This window comes from Dasypus novemcinctus, chromosome 8 (assembly GCF_030445035.2).
Source record: "Dasypus novemcinctus isolate mDasNov1 chromosome 8, mDasNov1.1.hap2, whole genome shotgun sequence".
NCBI classification, from domain to species: Eukaryota; Metazoa; Chordata; class Mammalia; order Cingulata; family Dasypodidae; genus Dasypus; species Dasypus novemcinctus.
This window is the reverse complement of record NC_080680.1, coordinates 15,060,889-15,088,425: the sequence shown is the minus strand read 5'-3', so window position 1 is coordinate 15,088,425 and position 27,537 is coordinate 15,060,889. Positions and strand designations below refer to the sequence as shown.

Sequence of the window (27,537 nt, the reverse complement as noted above, 5' to 3'; positions counted from 1 at the left end):
AAGAAAGTGAAAGTGACTCATCAGGTCTGGAGGGACAAGTGCAGGAAGTAAATTGCCAGATCATGACAGCTTTGAAAATAATGTGGAATTTTTAGGCTTTACATAAAAGCTACAGGGGAAAAATATAATCAGGTCTGCCTTTTAGAAAGACAATTCTGATTGTAGTGTGGCTTTTGAAGTGAATGTTGGGATCAAGTCTGGAGGGAGGGTACCATTCAAGAAGCTATTGCAGTAATCCAAGAGAGAGAGATTTCTTTACAGGGGTAGGGGAGAATTCAAGAGATAATTCAGAGGTGAAATCAACAGGGCTTAATATTTGGTTGGGTGTAGAGAAAAAGAAGAAATAGGAATCAAATATATGAAGCCCAATTTTTTTACCTGAACAACTTCGGAGTAGTAGAGAGAGAGTCATTTCCTGAGATGAGCACAGGTTTATGGAGAAAGATAATGTAATCAGTTCTGCAGATCAAAAGAGAACCTAAGATGGGTATTTAAGATCTCTCACTATGTGGATAAATGGCACAGAAGCCACAAAATTGAATGAATTCATACATCGTGCTATATAACCAGGCCATTGGGAAAGATTTTCAATAATTATGGGAAATAAAGTGAGACTTTTTTAACTCTCTGAAATGAGCACTTTGAGCATTTTCAAGAATATATAAAAGATAATTTTTAAAAACCATGAATACCATAATTTGTTGGTAAAAAGATAAATTTATAGATTCTTTGATATTGATTATTTAAAGATGATGTTAGGGAATTTAAAAATATATATATATATATATGTATATATAAAAGATACTTAGATTACCTAAAACATTACATAAAAAAATATAAGGGATTCCCATATGCCCCAAACCATGCCTCCTATCCTTCCCCACATTAACAATATCTTTCATTAATGTGGTACGTTCATTGCAACTGATGAACTCATTTTGGGGCATTGCCACTAAGCATGGATTATAGTTTACATTGTAGTTTACACTCTCTCCCACTAAATTCTGTAGGTTATGGCAGGATATATAATGGCCTATATCTGTCATTGCAGTGTCATTCAGGCAATTCCAAGTCCCAAAAATGTCCCCATATTACACCTCTTTTTCCCTCTCCCTGCCTTTAGCACCTCCAGTGGCCACTGTCTCCACATCGATGATGTAATGTAATTTCTTCCATTGCTAGAATCACAATAAGTCTATAGTAGAATACCAGTAAGTCCCTCTAGGCCATATTTTATTCCCCAATCCTGAGAATTCTGGGATGGTGATGCCCACTCCACCTTTAATTGAGAAGAGGATTCAATCCCAGACGGCTGATGGATGGGACTCTTTTGCTTGCACTTGTTGACTCTCTCAGTTCCCTAGTATGGTAGTTGTTCATCCTAAACTCATTGTTTGTTGTCCTGGGTGAGTCCAATGAACTGGAAAGTAGGCGCTGCAACTCTGCTGAGGCTCAGGGCCCAGCTGGCACATGGACAGTCCAAAAATTCAAGTCTCTTGAATGTACACCTACCAACACCAGCACCAGCTTTAGGTTCAAATAGAAGCGATAGAAGAGGCACATGTAGAGAAGCCACAACTGAGTCCAACTGTGTCACACTCGGGAGCACAAACGCCAAAGTAGGGCCCACTGGCAAGGCATCAAACTCTGGAGCTGTCTGCCATGACCATAGGACCTGGGTATCTCCGGAGCCCTCAGGAGCCCCACTATTTGGGGTAGTCCCTACTTTGGCAGTCCATGAGATCCTGCTGAGATGTGTACAAGGATCATCTCTGGGATGATCTCCCAACTTACTTCAAAGTCTCCTAGCCATATAAACTCATCTGTCTTTACCCTTTCCCCCTTTTATCCAAGGCCTTTTTCCAGCTGCATCATTGGTTGGCACCTGGTAGTTATCCCTTGGTGCCAGGGAGGCTCATCCCCAGTAATACTGGTTATTTTATCAGCCTTTAGTAAATGTTAATCCTCTTGAAGACATTCTGCTTCTAGGAATGTATTCTTCAAAAAAATTGTACAAAATTTCTTACAAAGTTATTCACTATATTTTATAAAATAGTGAAAAATCCAAATAACCCAAATGATAGTCAGTGGAGAATTGTAAGTAGCATATATGGAAGGCAGGTTTTACTAAGCATTTGGAATATCCCAGGAAGTATTTTTCACAATCAATATGAAAAAGACAGGCAACCCAGGGGGAAAATGGACAAGCAAAGACAAGACAAAATCCAGGTGGCCAACAGACACATGTAAGTGTTCATCTCCAATAGGTACCACAACTTACCTGTCAGGATGGGATAATAGAAATTCCCATATACTGCTAGTGGAATTGTAAATTGAAACAGATACTTTGATATTACCTATAATAAAAGTTTAAAATACACATACCTCTAGGCATAATATATATCCAAAAGAAATGTGTGTGCATATATATCAAAGAAACATGTACAAGAATATCACAGCAGCATTATTTATAATAGCCCAACCTTGTGGAAAAATAATAGATTGTGATATATTCATATCATGAAATACCATTTAGAATTGAAATTGAACAAATGACATGGAGCTACATGGAACACTGTGGATAAATCTCACAAACAAAATAGTAAACAAAGGAAACCAGATCAAAAAATAAATCTTATGATTCTATATACATCAAGTTTAAAAACAGGAAGAACTAAACGAAAATGTTTATGGATGCATACTCTTAAGTGGTAGAAATCTTAAAAAATAAAACAAGGAGGTTATTACCATAAAAATTAAGATAACCACTTCTTTAAGAGGGAAGAGGAATACCAGAGGGCTCCTGGGATGCTGGCAAGATTCTGTTAAGCTGTTCACTATGTTTAATGCATTTTCATTCATTAAGACATAGGCTATATTTTATGCATTTTTAAAAAATTCATCTCAGGAAACGCAATAAAATCCAAGCAGGAAAAATGTAAATTCACACCTGAATTCATTATATTGAAACTGCAGATACCAAAGACAAGAAGAAAATTGTTAAAGCAGCCAGAGGGAGAGATCAATTGGATTACCTTCAGTGTAGCAAATTCTGACTTCACAACAACAGCAACAATGGAAACCAGAAAGCAGTAGACTGGGAAGCAGATGTGGCTCAAGTGATAGGGCTTCTGCCTACCATATGGGAGGACCTGGGTTCAATCCCTAGGGCCACCTGGTTAAAAAAAAGAAAAAGAAAAAGCATGCCCGCCTGCACGGTGAGACAGTGCCCATGTGGCGGGCCAGGTGCCCATGTGGTCAGCCAGTGCCTGCGCAAGTGAGTTACACAGCAAGATGATGATGCAACAAAAGAGAGACAAAGGGGAGAGTTAAGGTGAAGCTCAGCAGAAACCAGGAACTGAGGTGGTGCAGGTGACAGGGAACCTCTCTCTACATCAGAGCTCCCCAGGGTTGAATCCCAGTGAATCCTAGAGGAGAAAAAACAAGAAGAGAAGACAAAAAAGAGAAATAGATACAGAAGATCACACAGCAAATGGACACAGACAGCAAAAACAGCAGGGCAGGGGTGGGGAAAAATAAGTTTAAAATTTTTTAAAAAGAAAGCAATAGACTGAAAGCTTCAATATGCTGAGAGAAAATACTATCAAATCTACTATACCCAGCAAAAATCTCTTTCAAGAATGAAAGTGATATAAAGACAATATGAGATAAATAGAAATTGAGAGTGTTTACCTTCAGTAGACACTCACTTTATTTATTTATTTTATAAAGATTTATTTTTATTTCTCTTCCCTTCCTCCCTCCTCCCATTTCTGCTCTCTGTGTCCATTCTCTGTGTGTTCTTCTGCATCCATTTGCATTCTTGTCAGCGGCACTGGGAATAGGTGTCTCTTTTAGTTGCATCATCTTGCTGCATCAGCTCTCCGTATGTGCAGTGCCACTTCTGGGCAGGCTGTACTTTTTTAACTTGGGGAAGCTGTCCTTGCATGGCACACTTCTTGCATGTGGGGCTCCCCTACATGGGGACACCCTTGCATCAGCACTGCACGTGGGCCAGCTCACTACACGAGTCAGGAGACCCTAGGTTTGAACCCTGGGCCTCCCATATGGTAGATGGACACACTCTATCAGTTGAGCCACATCTGCTTCCCAGAAACTCATTTTAGAATGAAAGAATATTCTTCAGGCAGAAAGAAAATGATCCCAAATGGAAAGTTCGAGATGCAAGAAGGAGTGAAGAGGAAAGAAAATGGTAAATATGTAAATAAATTTTAATTTAGTGACTGTATAATTAAATCATAGCATCATTTTAAATACACAATACAGAGTGATTGAAATTAAAATGTTTTAATGTTCTGTATTCAAGAGGAAGATTAGGATAGATTAATTTAGGTTTTTATAAATATGCATGTGAAAATATCTAAAAACAAACAAAAAATATCTGAGGTCACTACTGAATGAAAGGAGAGTATATAACATCCCAACTGATGTGTATGGGTGGGGGAATGCTAATCCAAAAGAAAGCAAAGAAGAAAAAAATTTTAAGACAAGTAGAAAGCTCATTTGTGATGGGAGTTCCAACTATGGCAGAATGAAAAGGTCAGTGAATTCTTCCCTCACAAAAACAAGTGTAAAATGGGGCAAATTGTTTTTAATAAATAAACCATTTCAGTGGTCTGGAGATCAAAGCAAAAAACAGACTTGTGTGGAGCTTTCAAAGTGCCTGGTGACTCTGTCATTGAAAGTACCAAACAGGGTAGGAAATGAATTAAGTTGGGGTATTTTGCAGCAGTGTTATCATTAGGTTGAAATCTCAGTTGCAGCAAATGGCACAACAGCCAGAAATTTAACAGGGAGACCCTGGAAACAATTGAGCCAAAGAAAAGCTAGACAAGCTCTCCACACAGCCTTTGTTGACTAGGAAACAGTGCTCATGTGTGGGGAAATGTGTGAGGCAGATTTAGGAACTATCTGAATTTTGAAACTTTTCCCCACCTCACATGTATCCATTGGCATAGAATGGGTGCCTTATTGGCTCAAGTTGTTCAAGCACATCCTCTACCCAAACCATTGTCTGACCACTAAGCTACACAAACACAGGAGGGACTCCTAGGAAGCCAGAATAAAAAACAAAAATAAAGAATTTTAAAAACCCATTCAGGGACATCACAGCCTCAAACCATAGAGTACACAAATTCCACAGATTAAGTCCAGACAAGCTACTAAAATAAATTATAACAAAACAAAAATAGTGAGAAGAAAACCAGAGTTGCTACATTGTATTTTCTAAAATGTCCAGTTTTCAATGAAAAAGCAAAAGATAAGCAAAAAAACAAGACAGTGTGAACCAAATTCATACTCAGCCATACTCATTCTGAACTAAGAATTCTATATCCAGAAAAACTATTTTCTGAAAATTAAATCTAGGTAAAGAATATTACCCGACTGATAGAGTAACTAGACAGAAGATCAAAAAGGATATAGAAGATCTGAACAAAACTATCAACCAATTTGACCTAACCCAACAACTGCAAGATACACATTCAAGTGCACATGGAACATTCTTCATTACAGACAATATACTAAGTCATTAAACAAGTGTCAATACATTTTAAAGTATATATTATAACAGAATTAAATTAGCATACAACAATAGAAAAAAATGGGGCGGCGTCTGCAAATATTTGGGAATTAAACACATTTCTGAATAACTCATGGGTCAAAGAAGAAAATACAAAGAACATTAAAAAATATTTTAAACTGAAATATAAAAATAGAACATATCGAGAAGCGGCTGTGGCTCAGTCAGTTGGGCTCTCGTCTACCATATGGGAGGCCCTGGGTTTGCGTCCCGGACCTCCTTGTGAAGGCAGGTTTACCCAGATGTTGCGGAGAGCTGCTGGCCTGAAAGCATGCAGAGAGCCAACTCAGTAAGGTGATGCAACAAAAAGGGAAACAAGTGAAAACACAGAAGAGCGCACAGCAAATGGACACAGAGAGCAGACAGCAAGCCAACTGCAAGGGGGGTGGGAATAAGCAAAAATAAATACAGACACAGAAGAATGCACAGCGAATGTACACAAGAAAGCAGACAGCAAGCAAAAAGCCACAAGGGAGGGGGGAACAAAAAAAAAGCAACATGTCAAAATTTATGAGATGCAGCTAAAATAGCGCTTAGGAAAATGCTTACAGGTTTAGAGGGCTTTGTTAGAAAAGAAGAAAAATCTCAAGTTAATAATCCAAGTTTCCACCTTAAAAAATCAGGGGAAAAATAAAAAATCAGGGGAAAAAAAAAAGATGAGCAAACTAAACCTAAAGAGAGCAGAAGGAATGACATAATAAAGAATTGAGAAGAAATCACTGAAAAGGAAAACACAAAACAGTGCAGAAAATAAATGAAACCAAAAGTTGTTTCTTTGAAAAGATCAACAAAATAAACAAACCTTTAGCTAGATTGAGTAAGAAAAAAAGAAAGACTCAAATATTCAAAATCAGAAATGTAAGAAGGCATATCACTATGAATTCTATATGACTTAAAAGGCTGATAAGGAAACAGTATGCACAACTATATGCCAACAAATAGACAGCTTAGATAAAATAGATAAATTACTAGAAGTGAAAAAATAACCAAAGCTTACTCAGGATGAAATAGAAAATCTGAATAGACATACAATAAGAAAAGAGATTGAATTAGTAGTTGAAAAACTTCTGACAAACCAAAGCCGAGATGGCTTCACTGGTGAATTCCATCAAATATTTAAAAAGAAAATAACATGAATTTTTCACAAGCTTTTCCAGTAAATAGAGAAGGAAAGTACTCTTTCTAATTCATTTTATGATACCAAAGCCAGACCAGACATCACAAAAGAAAACAGGTTAATAATATCCTTCATGAATATGGACACAACATCCTAAAAAAAAGCCCCAAACCTAATTAAGCAAGATATAGAAAGGATTATACACTAGGGCTAAGTGGAACTTTTCCCAAAAAGGAAAGTTTGGGTTAGTATCTGAAAATCAATTAATGTAATGAATCATTTAATAAAATAAAGAATTAAAACTACATTGCTATAGATGCATAAGAAACATTAGACAAAATCCAACATCCATTCATCATTTTAAGAAAAACTTAGAATAGAAGGGATCTTCTTCAACCTGATATAGATCAGCTAACATCATACTTAATGGTGAAAGACTGAATGATTTCCCCAAGTTCAAAAACAGGGCAAAGTTTTCTACTCTTGTCATTTTATTCAAGATTATACTGGAAAGAATAAACTGTATTTACAGAAAACATGTTCCTTTATGTACAAACTCCTAAGGAATCCACTCAAAATTACTACTACTAGAACTAAAAATGAATTCATGAAGATCTCAGGATACAAGAGCAATATACAAAAAATAAATCATATTTCTATGTGATAACAATTCAAAAATGAAATTGAGTGTTCCATTAACAATAGCATCAAAAAGAATAAAATACTTAAAATTAATTTTAACAAAAGAATTACAAGGCTTTTATATTGAAAACTAAAATATTGCTAAGAGAAAATTAACAGACATTCCACATTCATGGATCAAGAGATTTAGTATTGTCAAGATGACAATTTGCTCAAATAGCCTAAACAATCGTGAAAAAAAAAAAAGAACAAAATTGGAAGAGTTTCACTTCCCAAATTACTATAAACCTACAACGATCAAGATACTATAGTACAGGCTTAAGTATAGACACAAAGATCAATGGAACAATTGAGATTCCATAAATAAACCCTTAAACATTTATATACATTTTTTGTCAATTGCTTTTGATTAAATACAACTCAATGGGGAACATTTAGTCTTCTCAACAAACAGTGCTGGGAAAATAGACTATCCCATGCAAAAAGATGAATTTGAACCCTTACTATATACTATTCTCAAAATATTCCAAAATGAACTCCAGATGGACTATAGACCTAATTGTGAGAGCTATAGCCATAAAGCTTGTCAAAAAAAGTGAAAGGAGAAAATCTTCACAGCCTTCAGTTAAGCAAAGAGTTTTTTAATATAGCATCAAAAGCATAATCCTTTTTTTTTTTAAGTGAAAAAAATGGACTTCATCAAAACTTAAAACTTTTGTGCTTCAAAAGAAACCCTTAAGAGTATGAAAAGGCAGACCATAGCCTGGGCGAAAATTCACAAGCCATATATCTGACAAAGGACTTGCATGCAGAATGTTAAAGAACTATTACAAAACAATAATAAGACAAACAACCAATTTTAAAATGGAAAAGATTAAACAGACATTTCACCAAAGAAGATACACAAATGGCTAGTATGCATTTGAAAGGGTTCTCAGCATAATTATTTATTAAAGAAATGCCAGTTAAAACCATTCATGCAGTCACACCCACTAGAATGACTATAATCAAAAAGACAATAAAAGTGTTGGTGAGAATGATGAAATGGGAAGCTTCGTATATTGGTGGTGGGAATATATAATAGTATAGTCAGTTTGGAAAACTGGCAGTTTTCTTAAAAAGTTAATAATAGTTCCAGTAGACCAAGATGGCAATGCAAGATGCTCCAGGATGTAGTTTGCCCACAGAATCTTCATACAGCTAGCAAAAACTGGCACAGCAGTCTTCCTTAAAACTCCAGAAAACAGTTAAAGGGTGTCTGGGTGAGTGCCAAATCAAGAAAAGCTGAAAATCAGAAGGAGAAGCTCATGGCACCATTGCTGGCCTCACCCACCTCCCCAGCTCAGTGTGTAGCAAGCCTGCACTCCCATTGTAGGTTCCTGACCCTGTTCCAGAGGGAGCAGAGTAACTGCAATGTACATACTGGGTTGCCTATATGTTGCTTCCAATCTATCAGGTGGCAACCTAAAATACTAAATCACAAAACTTGTCTCTGGCTTGCACTCTCAGAACTTGCCCCACAGGCAGAAGCAGCTTGCTGACAGTTGAAACAGTGTAAGAGGGAGTGGGTGTAGCTCAGTGAATGAGCACCTGCTTCACATATATGAGGTCTTGGGTTCAATCCTGGGTACCTCAAAAAAAAAAAAAAAAAAACACAGTGTAAAGCTTAAACCAAAGTACCCTGGGGCAAAGAGCTACCTGCTTTAAGAAACACAATAGAGCACCCAGGAGGGGGGAAAGTCAATTTCATAGGGAGTAGAGGGGGTATTTGAATTCCTGTAAGCAGGGGAGTTCCTATGGTCAGGAGCAAGCACAAGCCAGGATAAGAGGCAGGCTCAGAAAAAATAGAGAGGACTCAGTACTTCACTTTCACTTGGGCTCATTTTCTTGGTAGGAGGGCTGAACTCTTAAGATCACCCGCCAATGCAGAGCCAATTTGCAAACACTGCAAAAAGTGTTTGTTTTTGGTTTTTGGGTTTTTTTGGCCTTCATTATTTGTTTTTATTAGCTCCTGGCATTCAAAGAAATCTCTCTCATAGCACTAGCTGGATACAAACTTAAGGGACAGAGAGTTCAGGGACTAAATCCCTGAGTGAGCACTTTAAAATATTAAAATGTACAGTGTGCAATAAAGGATTAGAAGACAAAGAAACAGGAAGTGATGGTCCATCCAGAGAAACAAGAGAAAAACCCAGAAACCTTCAACAAAGAAGACCAGGCTTTGGACATACTAGATAAAGACTTTAAAAATGGTCCTGGATATGCTCAAGGAGATAAAAGAAAACACATAGAAAGAACAAAAGGCTATCAGGAAAATAATGAATGGACAATATGCGAATCTCAAAGAAACCAAAAAGAAATAAGGAGTTGAAGACCACAATAATTGAAATGAAAAATTCCCTATTGGATTTCAACAGCAGATTGAAATTGGCAGAAGAGAGAATCAGCAAACTCTAAGACAAAACAATTGAAATGATTCACGCTGGGGAGCAGAAAGGAAAAGAATGAAAAAAAAAAAAAGTGAACAGATATTTGTGAGACGCTATCAAGTGTACCAGTAAATTCATTATGGGAGTCCCAGAAGGAGAAGAAAGAGAGAAAGGCACAGAAGGAATATTCAACAGAGAAATAGTGGCTGAAAACTCCCCAAATTTAACAAAAGACATGAATCCCAAGATTCTCAATGAACCCTAAACAAGATAAACTCAAAGTGAACCACACCTAGATACATAGTAGTAAAGCTTGAAAGAAAAGATAGAGTTCTGAAAACTGCAAGAGAAAAAGCAGCATGTTATGTATAAGGAAGTACCAGTAAGTGCCAGTTTTTTCTTTGGAAACTATGGAGACAAAAAAGCAGTGTAGTGACATATTTAACATGCTGAAAGGAAAAGAAAAAATGCCATCTGGATTTCATACCCAACAAGATTGTCTTTCAAAACTGAGGGAGAGATTCAAGACTTTCCCAAATAAACAAAAGCTGAGAGAGTTTGTCACCATTAGACCTGCCCTACAAGCAATGCTAAAAGTTCTTCAGACTGAAAGGAAAGGTCACTAAACAATAGATTGAAGTGGTATAAAGAAATAAAGAACTCCAGTAAAGGTTCTCAAACACAAATTCATAAAAATCAGTGATAAATCTATGGTTTGGGACATACAATGTACAAAGATATAATTTGTAACAAGTGCAACAAAAGTGATAGGATAGGGAGAAACAGTGTACGTGTGTGCTATTGAAGTTTGTATCAAATCAAATGTGACTGTTGGAGATTTAGGATGTTGAATTTTAGACCATGGAAACCACAAAGAAAATATACATGCAGCAAGATATAAGAAGGGATTCAAAAGAGTGCAATACAAAAAATCATATATGAAAGTAAGCATTCACACTGAAGAATTGAGCATGGAAAAAAAAGTATGACTTACAAAGACCAAATAGCAAAATGGCATAAGAAAGTCCTGCATTATCCATTGTTATTTTAAAAGTAAATGGGGGGAAGCAGATGTGGCTCAAGTGATGGAGCTTCTGCCTACCATATGGGAGGACCTGGATTCGATCCCTGGGGCCTCCTGGTGAAAATGAAGAAGAGAGAATGTGCCCGCATGGTGAGCCAGTGCCTGCGCAAGTGAATCATGCAGCAAGATGATGATGCAACAGAAGAGAGATAAGGGGAGAGTCAAGGTGAAGCACAGCACAAACAAGAAGCTGAGGTGGTGCAATTGACAGGGAACCTCTCTCCCCATCAGAGATCTCCAAGATTGAATCCTGGTGAATCCTAGAGGAGAGAAAATGAGAAGACCACACAGGCAGCAAAAACAGCAGGACAGGAGAAGGGGAAGAGAGGAAAATAAATAAATCTTTTTTTTTTTTTTAAGTAAATGGGTTAAACTCTCCAGTCAAAAGGCAGATATTGCAAGAATGTATTAAAAAGCATGACCCACTTATATGCTGTTTATGGGAGACTCACCTTAAATAAATTTAAAGACACAAGTAGGCTGAAAGTGAAAGGGTGGGAAAAACATACTTTGAGTCAAATCATTAACTGTGTTTTACTAAGGAAAAAAAAAGCTGCTGAAAAGTAGATCACAGTGCTTTCTTGTCACTTAGTTTTTTATTTCATGCTTTTTTATACTGCTCTTTTAAAATATTTGAATATAAATTTTAGCATATATATCACTCTGTTATACATAAAGAAAATATAAGCAAATAAATTGGTTTAGAAATTTAATTTCTTCAAATATATGATTTTTTCTACAATATCATTCTCTGAACCATCAGAGGATTAATGATGCAATGTTCTTAAGAGTGTTCCATTATTGTCATGATTAACTTTTTGTCTAAAATTCTGGCACTCAGTCTGCAAGTTTTCATGTGGCCACTTTCTTGATTTTATCAGGAAGTATCAAGCAATGACAACCTTTTCATCATTGTCACCTAGCCAACAGCAGTTGTGACTCACCATTGATTGTCAGATATGTCTTGATTTCAGAGCTAGCAAAAATGTTCCCAAAAATATGCAAATGTCAAAAAAAGCATAATATTAAGTTGATATCTGTCAAATTTGTAGCATTAGTTCTGACCTCTATGCTGAGATCCAATTCTGTGAGTCACTTGTCTGTGTAATGTGCTCTTGGATGACCCACAAGCCCTTCCATCAACATTTGCAAAACTAAACTTATGTTCTTCCCAGTACCAATTTTCTCAGTGATTTTACTATTTCTGACAATGTAACCAACTTGACCAAGCTCTCAGGCTCAGTTCTGCTCTCTCTCATATTATCTATATTCTATCACCATGTCCTGGCTAGTCTTCCTGAAAAAAATCTCTCCCACATCCATCCCTTATTCTTCATTGTCACTAATGGAGTTGAAATGACCATTTTGTTTGTCAAGACTCATATGAAAGGGAATGTATCAGAAGGACACTGAAAAAAAATGTTTTTAAGTACACTAAAGAACATCCTTTTCTCAAAGGACAGAAAGAGCAGCAAGGACTCACAAATGTCTAGTATATTAGTCAGCCAAAGGGGTGCTGATACAAAATACCTGAAATTGGTTGGTTTTTATAAAGGGTATTTATTTGGGGTAGGAGCTTACAGATACCAGGCCATAAAGCATAAGTTACTTCCCTCACCAAAGTCTACTTTCATGTGTTGGAGCAAGACAGCTGCCTACATTTGCAAGGGTTCAGGCTTCCTGGCTTCCTCTCTTTCCAGGGCTCCAGCTTAAGGCTTCAGCATCAAACTCCAACATCAAAAACCCTCAACTCAGTCCTTTGCCATGACTTTTATCCATGAGTCCCCACCCCTTGGTGGAGTGCCCTAATGCCCTAATGACATGGCCCAATCAAAGCCCTAGTCATAAATTAATCATGCCCAGATACAGAGCAAATTACAAACAATCCAATATCTGTTTTTGGAATTCATAACCATATCAAACTGCTACACCTAGGACTAGAAATGGGGAGAAATTGTTTTCTCTTCCTGAGGTCTTGTGTTACCTCATCCCTACCATTCTCTGTAACTGTGTTTCATCTCTCTCAATAGAACTTGCTTGCTTTTTTTTTTTTAAGCATTTATTTTGTATTTATTTCTCTCCCCTTCCCCCCTGTTGTCTGCTCTCTGTGTCCATTCGCTGTGTGTTCTTCTGCATCCACTTGCATTATCCCGCCGCACTGAGAAACTGCATCTCTTTTTTATTGTGTCATCTTGCTGCATCAGCTCTGCATGTGTGCAGCGCCACTCCTGGTCAGGCTGCACTTTTTTCACATGGGGCAGCTCTTCTTGCAGGGTGCACCCCTTGCATGTGGGGCTCCCCTACGTGGGAACACCCCTATGTGACATGGCACTCCTTGTGTGCCTCAGCACTCACTACACATGGGCTAGCTCACCACATGGGTCAGGAGCCCTTGGGGATCAAACCCTGGGCCCTCCATATGGTAGAAGGATGCTCTATTAGTTGAGCCACATCCACTTCCCTAGAGCTTACTTTCTTCTGAACAACTTGCATTGTGTTGACAGGCATGTGACCAAATGTATATATCCTCAATCTGATAACTTCCCAGATCAATGGCTGACTCTCAATTTCAGATTTCTTCAGGAGAATCTGATTGAGCCAGCTTAGGTCATGTATCCACCCCTGGTCCTATCCACTTCGTTCAGAGGGATCAAGGTCAAGTACAGATAGTACAAGCATGAAGGGGGTGGTGGTAATAGTGGTGTAGTATATGTTAAACATATATTCAGCAAAGGAACTTTCATAGAGATTATCCCATGTAATGCTCTTCTAACAAGGAAAAGGTTATTAATGCTTAATATTACTTTCTTCAATCAATATGTGTATCTCTTTACTTCTTGAAGAGAACAGTTATATTGTCAGAGTGCTATGTTGTATAACATAGTGCAAACTTTATATCTATTAAACTATCCGAAAGTATTGATTTATTTTCTTTCAGTTTGATTCCTTTACGATATAACTGATTACAGTAATCTTATTTACAGTTTTTAATTCTATCTCATAAAAATTGCCCTTCAGTTATTAAAAAAAAAAAAGATTCAATGACTGTAGTTGCTTTATTTCATCCTAAGCATTTTTTTCTTAATTATATATATTTAAACTGCAGCGAGAGTTGTATGGAGGAGTAGTTTAAAATCATTAGTAATAACATACTTAAAGCAAAGTCTTCAGTGGATAAGAGATTGCTTTTGTTTTGGGGTTTTTTTTTTGTTTTTTTTATGGTTTCTTTGCTTTTAAATTGACTAATTTTAAGCAGACTTTAGTGAAACAAACACTGTTTTTATTATGATATCAGCATAATAGCTAGATTATTTGTGCCATAATCTGTTTATGATAGTATACCATTTGGTCTTTTTAATGTAAATCAGAACATAAAAAGTAAATTTTAAGTATTTTCATACTGTAAATGGCTTTATTTCTGTCTTTGAAGGGGAAGATTAGCAATGACTGAATATTTAGCAGTAACCAAGTTTTCTACCTGGGATTTGATGGCTATCATTAGTTCAGTTTCTTGAACAATCATAAGCCCTATCAAAAGCATTATGCTCTGTTTCAAATAGGAATCAAAAGCTGAGTCAGTGGAACTGTGATTAGTTCCACTTCCTCATATTTGCTCAGGGACCCATCCTCACTGCCATTACCCAGTCTCAGCCTGGCTCATTTAATGAAGTGCTATTCAAATTACTCCCGTCTGCAGCTAGATACAAGTTCTTTCCAAAGAAGTTCCTGGAAGTGACTTTGTCCCAGCATATGTCTGTTGTTTCAATTACTCTTGAGTTCCCGAAATCATATGAGTCTCATCTAAGTATTTGTTTAGCGTACTGTCAGCACAGAATATTCAGTATTTTCCTTTTTTACATTGTTTATTTTATTTTATTTGCTGTTTTTAAGTTTATTTCTGAGTTGCAAAGATTATTTCCCCTTCTGCATGTTTTTGGAATTTCTTGTAGTCCCCCATTCAATCTTGGCTGCCACACCAGACAGAGAGAAAGCACAGGGACCTTCTTTTTCCTGCATCTGTAGTGGAAACCTTAGCCGCAGACATTAACTGTTTCAGGTCTGTCAGAGATGCAAACATGGTTTATTTTTCTGTCTGTTTAAACCAATTAATCATATTTTTCATTCAACAGGTGTTTATGTGCCAGGAATTGCTTTAGTTGATTATGTTTTGAGCCAAGTGTTTTTCCTAAAGCTCTGGAGCTTTTATCATTTTTCGGAATAATTGAATATTTTTATTATGGCAAGATACACAAAATGTAAATTTTATTCATTTTAAATGTGCAATCAGTGGCATTAAGTACATTCCCAATGCTGTGCTGCTATTACCACTATCTAATTTCAGAACTTTTCATTTCTGTTTTCATTACCCAAAACAGAAATCCCTATACCCATTAGCAATCACTTCCCATTCCAACCTCCCCAGAGCCCTTAGCAACTACTAATTGGCTTTCTGTCTCTGTGTGTTTGCCTATTCTGAATATTTCATATAAATGGAATAATATATAACCTTTTATGTCTGACTTTTTCACTTAGCCTAATGTTTTCAAGGTTCACCCATGTTCTTGGACACATCAGTAATTCATTTGTTTTAGTGGCTGAGAAATATTCATTGCATGAATATACTACATTTTGTTTATCCATTGAGATATTGATGGACATTTGTCTTGTGAATAATTGAATTTTGATGGATCACCAATAGAGACCTGTTGGCTCCCCTTAGCCCACCTTTCAAGTGAAGACCCATTATTTTAAAAATGATTAAGGGTGAAAAATACAGGAGAGAGAGAAATAGGAAGACAGTATGTCTGCCTTCACTACTCAAAATCCTCCTTCTCTCCGTAAATATCTCTATAACAATCTCTCCTCTCAGTCATCCAAGCTACCTGTCATATCCGATATGCCAAAGATCGCACTTGATTTAAACCCCATTCATGAATTCAGTAGCTGTTTATCAAGTACCTACTATGAACCTAGGTACTATACTAAAAATTCTAAGTGAATAAAACATCAGAGACTGAATGCATTTATTAAAAAAAAAAACTTCCCTGTGCTAAAAGAAATACTACATTTATCAGTTCTCCATAAATATCATATTGCTCATAATATTTATAAGTATCTCCTTTTGTTTCTGTTACCTTCTTATTGCAGATAAATAAAAACAAAACTGTTTTAATGGTCACATTAACATCCTATTATAAATTAATGAACAGAGAGTAAGAAGAGACTTCTTAGCTAATTTTTTTTTTGAAGTACCGGGGACCAGGGATTGAACCCAGGACCTTGTATGTGGGAAGCTGAGTTGCTTTTTTCATTTGTTTTGCTTGTTTTTTCAGGAGGAACTGAACCCAGGACCTCATGTGGGAGGTGGGCATTCAACTACTTGAGCCACATTCACTCCTTAAACTGCCTAATTTGATGAGAAATTTGTATTCATACCCCATTTCCTCCCCTGCTTCCACAGCTCCTGAAAACTACTAATCTCCTTTCTGACTCTATAGATTTGCCTTTACTAAACATTTCGCATGAAGAGAATCATGTAATATGTGATCTTTCTGTCTGGCTTTTATCACTTAGTATGGTTTTGATGGTTCATCCATGTTGTAGAAATATCTGTATTTTGTTTTGTTTTTTTAGGGCCCAATGATATACATTGTATGGCTATATTCCATTTGTATATCTCTTCACTGTTTGATGGACATTTAGGTCATTCCTACTTACCTATTATGAAGAATGTTGCTGTGAAAATTCGCATACAGGTCTTTATATCGACATATACATTCATTTCTTTTGTGTAAATTCCTAGGCTTGGTCTTGCTATGTTGTATAGTATACTAATCAGTGTTTTCTAGGGAAACAGAACCAACAGGAGATATCCATAAATACTATGAGTTTTTACAAAAATTGTGTCAGGTGACTGTGGGAATGCACAAGTCCAAATTTGCTAGGGCAGGCTGCAAGCTGGGAAGTTAATGAGAGTTTTCAGTGAATTCCCAAGGAGAAGCTGACTGACTGAAAGAGAGATGGAAATTCTTTCTTCTGACTGCTGAAATCATCACTTCTCCCTTAAAGCCTTCAACTGATTGGATGAGACTTCTCTCATTGTAGAAGGCAATTTCCTCGGTTGATTGTAGATGTAATGAGCCATAGATGCAATTAGCTTACTGATTACTCAAATCCATGAAATGTCCTCACAGTAACAAGCAGGCCAGTGATTGCTTAACCAAACAACTGGACACCAGCACCTGGGCAAAATGACACATGAACCTAACCATGACATATGATAAGTTTATGTTTAAGTATTCTAAAAAATTCCCAGGTTGAGGTGATATAGGAAATGGTGGAGTAGGGTGCTCAAAGAATGTGTCCTTCCATTGAAATCAACATAAACTGGTCCAAAATTGTCAGTTGACTTTATCAGAACTCTGGGATCTAATAAAAGTTTACAGTAACTGGAGGAGTACTTGAAGAAAAAGGCAACTGAATTTCAGTGAGAAAGTGTTGTTGTGTTTTATTTGCCTGTCATCCTCCATTTCCCAGCATTGTGGACATAACCATAGGAATGGCAGCCTGCATTACTGGTTCCACAGGAACAAATACAGATCTTGTTCTTAAAATATTACAGTTGTGCATTTTGACTTATCTGGCAGCTTCCTGAGGGACCAGCTTTCCCTGAAGCAGTGTTATCTGTCGAAAGGTTTAAAGTCATATAACGCCTGTGCTTACCTGCCTGGGGCAAGGAAAGGCAAACAGAGCAAGCAGCATACAAACCCAAAGCCCAGAAAGGAAAAAACTAAGGAGGAAGTTTCTTGGGGGAAAAAAGCATTATAAGGGCCATGATATACACTAGGAAAGATGAAGTGCAATTTGCATGCCCAGGACTGAGCACAAGCTCAGAAACCCTAGATTTGCATCTCTGGTGGATCTGTGGGCTTCACACAAGCAGATAGTGAGGACAAGGCAGATATCAGGTGCCCTGGATTATTAATGAAGGAGTTTCCCAGCTCAGAGCCAAGCTGCATCGATCAGGAGAATAGTTTTTTTCTATTCCATTATGTGTGCTAGCTGAAGTCTAGCACACATAACAAGGAATATAGTGGAATACAATCAACAAAGAGGTAGAAATTATAAAATAAAATCAAATATACAGTCTGGAACTGAAAAGTAAAATTAAATGAAATGAAAAGTTCACTACAGCAACTCAAATGCAGATTTGAGCAGGCAGAAGAAAGAATCAGTGAACTTGAAGCTATAATAATTGAAGCAATACAGTCTGAGGAGCAAAAGATAAAAGAATGAGCAAAATGAACAGTCTAAGAAACTTATGTGATACCATTAAGTGTGCCAATATGCTCATAGTGGGAGTCCCAGAAGGAGGCAGAGAAAGGGAACGAGAGAATATTTGAAGAGACAATGGCCAAAACTTCACAAATTTGATGAAAGGCATGACTCTATACATCCAAGAAGCACAAAAAAATTCCAAGTAGGCTAAACTCAAAGAGATGCACACTGAGATACATTAGAACCAGATTGTTGAAAGGCAAAGAGAGAATATGGAAAGGAGCAGGAGAAAAGTGACTCATGTATAAGTGTTCCTCATTAAGATTAACAGCTATTCTCTTATCTGAAACCTTGGAGGCAAGAAAGTAGAGGGTTTTTTTTTTTCTTTTTCCCCCTCCCCCACTGTTTTTACTGTCTCTGTCCTGTCGCTGTGTGATCTTCTGTATATATTTCTCTATTTGTCTTCTCTTCTCACCTTTCTCCTCTAGAATTCAGAGGAATTTGATCCTGAGGACCTCTGATGTAGAGAGAGGTTCCCTGTCCATTGCACCACCTCAGTTCCTGGACTCTGCTCTTCTTCACTTTGACTCTCCCCTTCATCTCTCTTTCGTTGCATCATCATCTTGCTGTGTAACTCACTTGTGTGAGCACTGGTTCACCATGCAGGCACTCACGTCAGCACTCGACTCACCATGTGGGCAGTGGCTCACCATGGGAGCAGTGGCTCACTGCACAGGCATGCTTTTTCTTCTTTTTCACCAGGAGGTCCCAGAGATCAAACCTGGGTCCTCCCATATGATAGGCGGAGACCTTATCACTTGAACCACATATGCTTCCCATAAGGATGATATTTAAAATGCTAAAAGAAAAAAATGTCAACCAAGAAACTGGCAAAATTATTCTTCAGTAATGAAGGAGAAATTAAGACATTCCCAGATAAGATGAACTATAGATGAGGGAGTTTGTCACTTTTAGACTTACCCAACAAGAATGTTAAAGTTACTCCTTCAGGCTGAAATGAAAGGACTCTAGACCATAACTCAAAGCCATATAAAGAAATAAATAACTTTGGCAAAAATAACTATATAGGTAAATATAAAAGCTAGTACTACTTTAGTGTGTAACTCCTTTTTTTGTTTTTTATATGATTTTAAAAGCAAATGCATAAACAAAATTATTAACCTATGTTAACATTGCACAATGTGTAAAGATGCAATTGGTGACAATAACAACTTAAACTCAGGATGGATGGAGCTTTGTAAAACAAAGATTTTCTATGCTCTTGAAACTATCAATTCATTCTTTTTTTTTTAAAGAACACTATATTAATTTCTATAATCAAATCCATGTAGTTAAGACCTTACAATTAATACAGTGCGTTACCCTTGTATAAACGGGGGAAATTTAAGTTTAACATTTCTAGACCAATACGGCTGTTAATTTCTGTACAATGCCAGCTTAACAGGGATACTTCTTCTTCCAAAGTTGACAGCACAACTCAAGTTTCCAAAAATTAAAAATTGTGTTTGTTTATATATGTATGTGTGTGTGTGTGTATGAAGACCAATAACATGGGAAGCGGTTGTGGCTCAACTGATAGAGCGTCCACCTACCATATGGAGGGTTCAGGGTTCTATACCTAGGGTCTCCTGACCCATGTGATGAGCTGGCCCATGTGCAGTGCTGCCATGCACAAGGAGTGCTGTGCCATGCAGGGGTGTCCCCGCATAGGGGAGCCCCACGCGCAAGTAGTGTGCCCCACAAGAAGAGCTGCCCCACGTGAGAAAAGCACAACCCACCCAGGAGTGGCACCGTATACACAGAGAGCTGACGCAGCAAGATGACACACACAAAAAAAGCAACACAGTTTCCCCGTTCCTCATGACAAGAATGCAAGTGGACACAGAAGAAGACACAGCAGATGGACACACAGAGCAGACAATGGGGGGAAAGGGGAGAAAAATAAAATAAATTAAATTTTTTAAAAAAACAAATAAAAAAATAAAGACCAATAACGATATGTTATGCGTCCATAGAAGCAACAGGTTCAATCTTGGTTGTTATAAATTTGGAATGTTCATTGTAATCCACAAGGTAATTACTAAGAAAATAACTAAAAAGTATACAGAAAAGGGAATGAGGAGTGAATCAAAGAGATACACTAGGGAAAAAAATCTAACACAAAAGAAGGCAGTACTGGAGAAATAAAGGAACAAAAAAGATATTACATATAAAAAACAAATAGCAAATTGGCAGAAGTAATTCCTTCCCTATGAGTTATCACTTTAAATGTAAGTGGATCAAATTCACCAGTTAAAAGTCAAAAAAAAAAAAAAAATGAATCAAATGTAAAGACTCTCAGGTTGAAAGTGAAAGGATGGGAAAAAATATGTCTTACAAATTGGAACCAAAGAAACCTGGCTATGCTAATATAAGACAAAATGAACTTTAAGTCAAAAAGTATTACAAGATGAGTGGATGTGAATCAAGCAGTTGAGCGCCTACTTCCCACATGGGAGGTCCCAGGTTCAGGTCCCAGTGCTTCCTAAATACAAAAAGAAACAACAAGCAAGCAAACAAATGAAAAAACCAACTCAGAGGAGCCAATGTGGCTCTGCGGTTGAGTGTCAGTGTCCCACTTACGAGGCCCCAAGTTCAATCCCTGGCCCTGATACCAAAAAAAATGTATTACAAGAAACAAAAAGAGTCATTAAATATTGATAAAAGGGTCAATTTTTAAAGAATCTATATCAATTATAAACATACATGCACCAATAATAGAACAAAGTATTTTAAAAAGCATTGAAAGAAATGAAAGGAGGCTTAAATACCCTACTTTCAATAATGGACAGAACATCTAGTTAGACAATCAGTAGGAAAATAGACAACTTGTACAACACTGTAAACCAAGTAGATCAACAGCTATAGAACACTCCATCCAACAACAGCAGAATACACATTCTTCTTAAGTGCATGGAACATTCTCCAAGATAGGCCATATATTAAGCCACAAAACAAGTCTCAGTAAATTTCAAAAAATTGAAAGCATACAGACTCTTCCACAATGACAGTGGAATGAAGCTTTTGTTCAATAACAAAGGAAATTTGGGGAATTCACAAATATGTGGAAATTAAACATACCCAGAAACAACAAATGCTTGAAAGAAGAAATCAAAAAGAGAAATTGGAAAATACTTCAAGACAAAGGAAAATGAAAATACAACATACCAAAACTTACAGGAGGCAGCAAAAGCAGTGCACACAGGGAAATTTATAGCAGTAAATACTATGTTAAAACGAAGAAAGATTTCAAATCAATAACCTAACTTTACAACTGAGAGAACTAGAAAAATAAGAGCAAACTAAACCCAAACCTAGTAGAAGGAAGGATATATAAAATAAGCAGAGATAAACAAAATAGAGACTAGAAATACAACAGAGCTTATCAACAAAACTGAAAATTGGTTTTTTGAAAAAAATCAAAATAATTGACAAACCTTTAGCTAGACTAATAAAAAAAGAAAGATGGTACAAATAACTAAAGTCAGAAATGAAAGTGGAGACATTATGCCACTTTACAGAAATAAAAAGTATTATAAAAATTTTGAACAACTGTACCCCCAACAAATTAGATAATCTCTATGAAATGGAAAAATTCTTGGATATACAAATTAACAAAACTGAAGAAGAAATAGAAAATCTAAATAGACCTATAACAAGTAAAGGAATTGAATTAGTAGCCAAAAATCTCCCAACAAAAGAAAGTCCAGGACCAGAATATATATGCAAAAATTCTCAAAAAAACACACACAAAAAAACTAGCAAACCAAATTCAGCTATATAGTAAAAGGATTAAATACCATTGTACTGGGATTTATCCTAGGAATCCAGTGGTGACTCAACATATGAAAGATAATCCACATAATATGCCACATTAATAAAATGAAAGGAAAAAACACATGATCATTTCAATTGATGCAGAAAGAAAGCAATTGTAAAAATCTAACACCTTTTCATGGTAAAAAATAATGCTCAGAAACCTAGTAATATAAGGGAATCTCCTCAACACAATAAAGAGCATTTATGATAACTTCACAGCTAACATCATGTTCGGTAGTGAAAGATGGGAAGCTTTCCCTTTAAAATCAGGAATAAGACAAAGCTGTCATCTTTCCCCATACTATTCAACATTGAACTGGAAGTTCTAGCTAGAGCAATTAGCAAGGGGGGGGGGAAAGCCCTTCAAATTGAAAAGGATAAAGTAAAATTATCTCTTTCTGCAATTGACATCCTACACTTAGAAAATCCCAAGGGCTATGGAGACATACAGGTTCTATGGTCATGATAGATGGCTCTGGAGATCATTGCCTTGCCAGTGGGCCCTACTTTGGAATTTGTGCTCCTGAGTGTGGTGGAGTTGAACTCAGATGTGACCACTCTACACATGTCTCTTCTGTCACTTTTACAGAACTTGTGATTGGCGCTGGGGTTTGTGTATGCGCAGGAGAGTTGAATCTCTGGACTGTCCAAGTCAGCACAGTTGCAACACCTATTCTCCAGTTCGTTAGACTTACCCAGTTCGTTAGCTGAGGGGAACCAAGAGTGTCTACACCTGCAAGCAGGAGAATCGCATCCATCAGTCATGTGGGATCTAAGCCCCGTCTTGATTTAGATGTGCAGTGGACATTGCCATCCCAGGGTCCACAGGATGCAGGAATATAATATGGATTGGAGTGGACTTGCTGGCATTCTACTATAGAACTGTTGTGACTGTAGCAATGGAAGAAATTATATCATTGATGTGGAGATGGTGGCCACGGGAGTTGCTGAAGGCAGGGAGAGGGAGGAAGGGATGTGATATGGTGTATTTTTGGGACTTGGAATTGCCCTGAATGATACTTCAGGGACAGATGCAGGACATTATATATCCTGCCATACCCACTGGATGGACTGGGGGAGAGTATGAACTACAGGGTAAACTATGGTCCATGTGGTGTGGCAGTGCTCCAGGGTGTATTCACCAAATGCAGTGAATGTGCCTCACTGATGAAAGGGGATGTTGATGTGGGAGGGGTGGGGGTGGGGAGTGGGGAGTAGGGTATATGGGAACCTCCTATTTTTTTTTTTTTAATTTTTTTATTTATTTATTTATTTTTAAAGATTTATTTTTATTTATTTAATTCCCCTCCCCTCCCCCGGTTGTCTGTTTTTCTGTGTCTTTTTGCTGCGTCTTGTTTCTTTGTCCGCTTCTGTTGTCGTCAGCGGCACGGGAAGTGTGGGCGGCGCCATTCCTCGGCAGGCTGCTCCCTCCTTCGCGCTGGGCGGCTCTCCTTATGGGTGCACTCCTTGCGCGTGGGGCTCCCCTACGCAGGGGACACCCCTGTGTAGCACGGCACTCCTTGCGCTCATCAGCACTGCGCATGGGCCAGCTCCACACGGGTCAAGGAGGCCCGGGGCTTGAACCGCGGACCTCCCATGTGGTAGACTGACGCCCTAACCACTGGGCCAAAGTCCGTTTCCCTCCTATGTTTTTTAATGTAACATTTTGTGTGATCTATTTATCTTTATTTTTAAAAAAAGATAATTTTTAAAAAGGGGGCAAAAAAAAAAAAAAAAGAAAATCCCAAAGAATCCACAAAATAAACTACTAGAGCTAATAAACAAATTTAAAAACATCAGGTTACAAGATAAACACACGCACAAAAGTCATTTGTGTTTCTATACAAGGAACAATCCAAAAAGGAAATCAAAACAGTGTGGTACTGACATAGCCGTAGACATATAGACTGGTGGAATAGAATTGAGAGTCAAGAAATGAACCCATATGTCTCAGGTCAATTGATTTCAACATGAGTGTCAAGCCCATTTAGTGGGAAAAGAATAGTCTTTTTAACAAATGGTGCTGGGAAACCTGGATAGACCAATTGGACCCCTGCCTCACACCATATACAAAAATTAACTCAAAAGGGATTAACAACTTAAATATAGTAGATAAAGTGAATTTCATCAAAATTAATAATTTTTGTACTTCAGAGAACACTATCAAGAAAGTAAAAAAGCAATATATAGAATGAGAGAAAATATTTGGAAATCATATACCTGATAAGGGTCTAATATCCAGAATATATAAAAACTCATACAACTACAAAAGGAAGACAAGCCACCTAGTTTAAAATGGGCAAAGAATTTGAACAGATGTTTGTCCAAAGAAGTTATACAAATGACAAACAAGCACACAAAGACATATCCAACGTCATTAGGGAAATACAATCAAAACCACAATGAGACCACTTCACACCCACTAAAAAAGAAAAACAGGCAATAACAAGTGTTGGCAAGGAGGTGGAAAAATTGAAACCCTTGTGCTTTGCCAGTGGGAATGTAAAATGGTTCAGCCTCTGTGGAAAACAGTTTGGCGGTACCTGAATAGGTTAAACATAGAAATATAATATGACCCAGCAATACACTTCTAGATATATACCCAAGAGAATTAAAAATAGGTAATAAAACAAATACTTGTACACATGTTCATAGCAGCACTATTTATAAAGCCAAAGATGGAAACAACCTAAATGGATGACACAGAGACCCTCTCACCACAGGCCCCACCACCACCCTCTGTCTGCCTGCAGAAGCCCCACAGGCAGGGGAGATGTGCTCCTGCTGCACCAGATAGGTTCTTCAGGGTTTGATTAGCTGTCTGGGGCTAACTGTTCCTTGCTGAAGATGGAGAAAGCAAAACCAGAATTACCCTTGTCTATAGGTCCAATGCCTTGGTTTCCACCACAAACTGCAGTCCAAAAACATAGAAAGGGAAAGATAGAGAGGACACACTTAACAGTAAACACAAACAATAGAGTGATGTGATTATTTTACTGCCTGCACTGCAGAGCAGAATTTGCAAACAGAGGTTAATGATAACGTGACAATGAGCTTTCACCTGAAAGCTTCCGAATGGTAAAATGAAATGGGACATCTGTGGCATGGTTTGCGTTGGGCCCATTGTGCTTATGATACATAAAATGAGTCACACTGGTCAAACGTCCCTTCCGTTGTAACCAGTGTGAAGCTTCTTTTATTCAGAAGGAGCTTCTTTTATTCTTTATGTGCCTTCGGAGGCACATAAAGTTACACTCTGGAGAAAAGCCATTCAAATGTCCTTTCTGCTGTTCTGCCTCTAGAAGAAGGGATGCCCGCACAGTACACCTCAGGACCCACTCTGGATAAACCTCACAAGTGCAACTATTGTGGATAAAGCTGAAAGCAGCATAGTTCACTGGAGGAGCACAAGAAATGCTGCCACAGTTATCTCCAGAATGCCAGCATAAAACTTCTGGGCAGGTCTTGAGTCACCATGTACCTCCTACGGAAGATTGTTAGGAACAAGAGCCAATTATGGACAACAGTATTTCTCAGGTAACTTCTGAGAGACCTTCTATCATAGAGAAGCTCACAGGGAACATGGGAACTCATAAAAGCCCCACTCCACCAAAGTTTGTGGGGGAAAAATCTCATGTGATTCAGCTACCCAGATATCCACTTTGAGATGAACTTAACATATGAGAAGGAGGCTGAGCTGATGCAGGCTCATATGATGGACCGAGTCATCACCAATGCAGTCACCTACCCTGGAGCTGAGGCCCTCCACCCTCTGATGCAGCACCCACCACACATGATCACTGAGATGGCCCCAGTTAATAAGCTGAGCTTATTCTCAGGTCTACTATCCAAATAGGATAGAAAGGCCCATTAGCAGGGAAACTCTGATAGTCATGAAAACAACATGAATGGCTCTATCTCTCATCAGACCAAAGAGTCAACCTCAGGAAAGAGAGGCCTCTCCCAGTGGTAGCTGCCTGGATTCTACTGACTCAGAAAGCAGCCATGATAACCACCAGTCCTACCAAGGAAATACTACCTTAAGTCCCAAGAGGAAACAAAGCCCAGCTTATATGAAGGAGGATCTCAAAGCTCTGGATGCCACCAAGGCTCCTAAGGGCTCTCTAAAGGACATCTGCAAGGCCTTCAGTGGAGAAGGAGAACAAATTAGGGCCTTCAAGTGTGAGCACAGCCGAGTCCTTTTCCTCGACCTTGTCATGTACACCATTCACTTGGTTTGCCACTGGAATGCAGCATCTGTGGCTGTAGAGGCTAGGATTGTTATGAGTTTCCGTCACACATTGTTCAAGGGGAGCACATAGTCCACTAGGCCTTTTCATTCCGAAGGGGATCCCTATGAAGTAAGGAACTGAACATGAAGAAATACTGCACTTAAAGTTGCATCTTCCCTCAGATGTTGACATTTTATTTTTTTTTGATATTGCTATTGTCAATAATTCTTATTTTGTGGACCCTGCTCTGCCTAATTATAATAAGGAAGAAACAGAAGAGAGAAGGAACAAGGGATGTTTCTTGATAACTTGGCTTGTTTATTTTGGAGAAATTTTAAAGCAGTTCATTTCTACCATGCATAGAGATAAGGTGTATCAATCTTTGAAAGAATCACTTGATTCATATAGATTCACCTAAGAGATTCTAATTTGCCACCGATACTCAGGATGATAATCAAAGACAGGAAAGTTTAGAGTTTTCTGGGTAGGACTTATGATGTAGTTTGTTTAAAAATATAAATCATTTTTTTGTTTGTTCTCTAGAGCTCGTGGAACACAAATCAAACACATAGTTATTTTCTGTGATAACTGCTAGGTTGAATTGTTGTGGGTTCTGTTTACTTCCACTATGGAATTTATACTACAGTATGTTATACACTGTACCATAAAACAAAACGTTTAAACTACAGGTAGTTAAGAGCACAATACAGGGAAACGGACTTGGCCCAGTGGTTAGGGCGTCCGTCTACACATGGGAGGTCCGCAGTTCAAACCCCGGACCTCCATGACCCGTGTGGAGCTGGCCCACGCGCAGTGCTGATGCGCGCAAGGTGTGCCATGCCACGCAGGGGTGTCCCCCACATAGGGGAGCCCCACTCGCAAGGAGTGCGCCCCGTAAGGAGAGCCGCCCAGCACGAGAGAAAGTGCAGCCTGCCCAGGAATGGCGTCGCCCACACTTCCTACGCGGCTGAAGACAACAGAAGTGGACAAAGAAACAAGATGCAGCAAACAGACACAGAGAACAGACAACCGGGAAGGGGGGGAAATTAAATAAATTAATAAATCTTTAAAAAAAAAAAAGTCTGAGACTGACCTCTATAGTCTTAAAAAAAAAAAAGAGCACAATACATCTGAGATCCTGGGATCTTATTTGTCCTCAACTTAAGCACTCGCTTTTCCATAATTTTGATGATTGGCATTTTATAGACACCCTGGCAGCCTTACTTTTAATACCTTTAATGAATAGTATTTTTATCTACTTTTCAGAATAACAT

The 27,537-nt window shown here is 37.9% G+C and overlaps 1 protein-coding gene, 1 non-coding gene and 1 pseudogene across 2 annotated transcripts in view; 2 read left to right on the top strand and 1 right to left on the bottom strand.

Moving 5' to 3' along the window:
• Positions 1 to 27,537, top strand: part of CENPP (centromere protein P) — a 431,610-nt gene that overhangs the window by 371,956 nt on the left and 32,117 nt on the right. The window lies entirely within an intron of this gene.
• LOC139439425 (zinc finger protein Helios pseudogene) lies at positions 4,183 to 26,361 on the top strand (annotated as a pseudogene).
• LOC111762692 (small nucleolar RNA SNORA31) lies at positions 14,817 to 14,948 on the bottom strand. Its single transcript, XR_002795738.1, has one exon. It is a non-coding gene; the product is annotated as a small nucleolar RNA SNORA31 (small nucleolar RNA).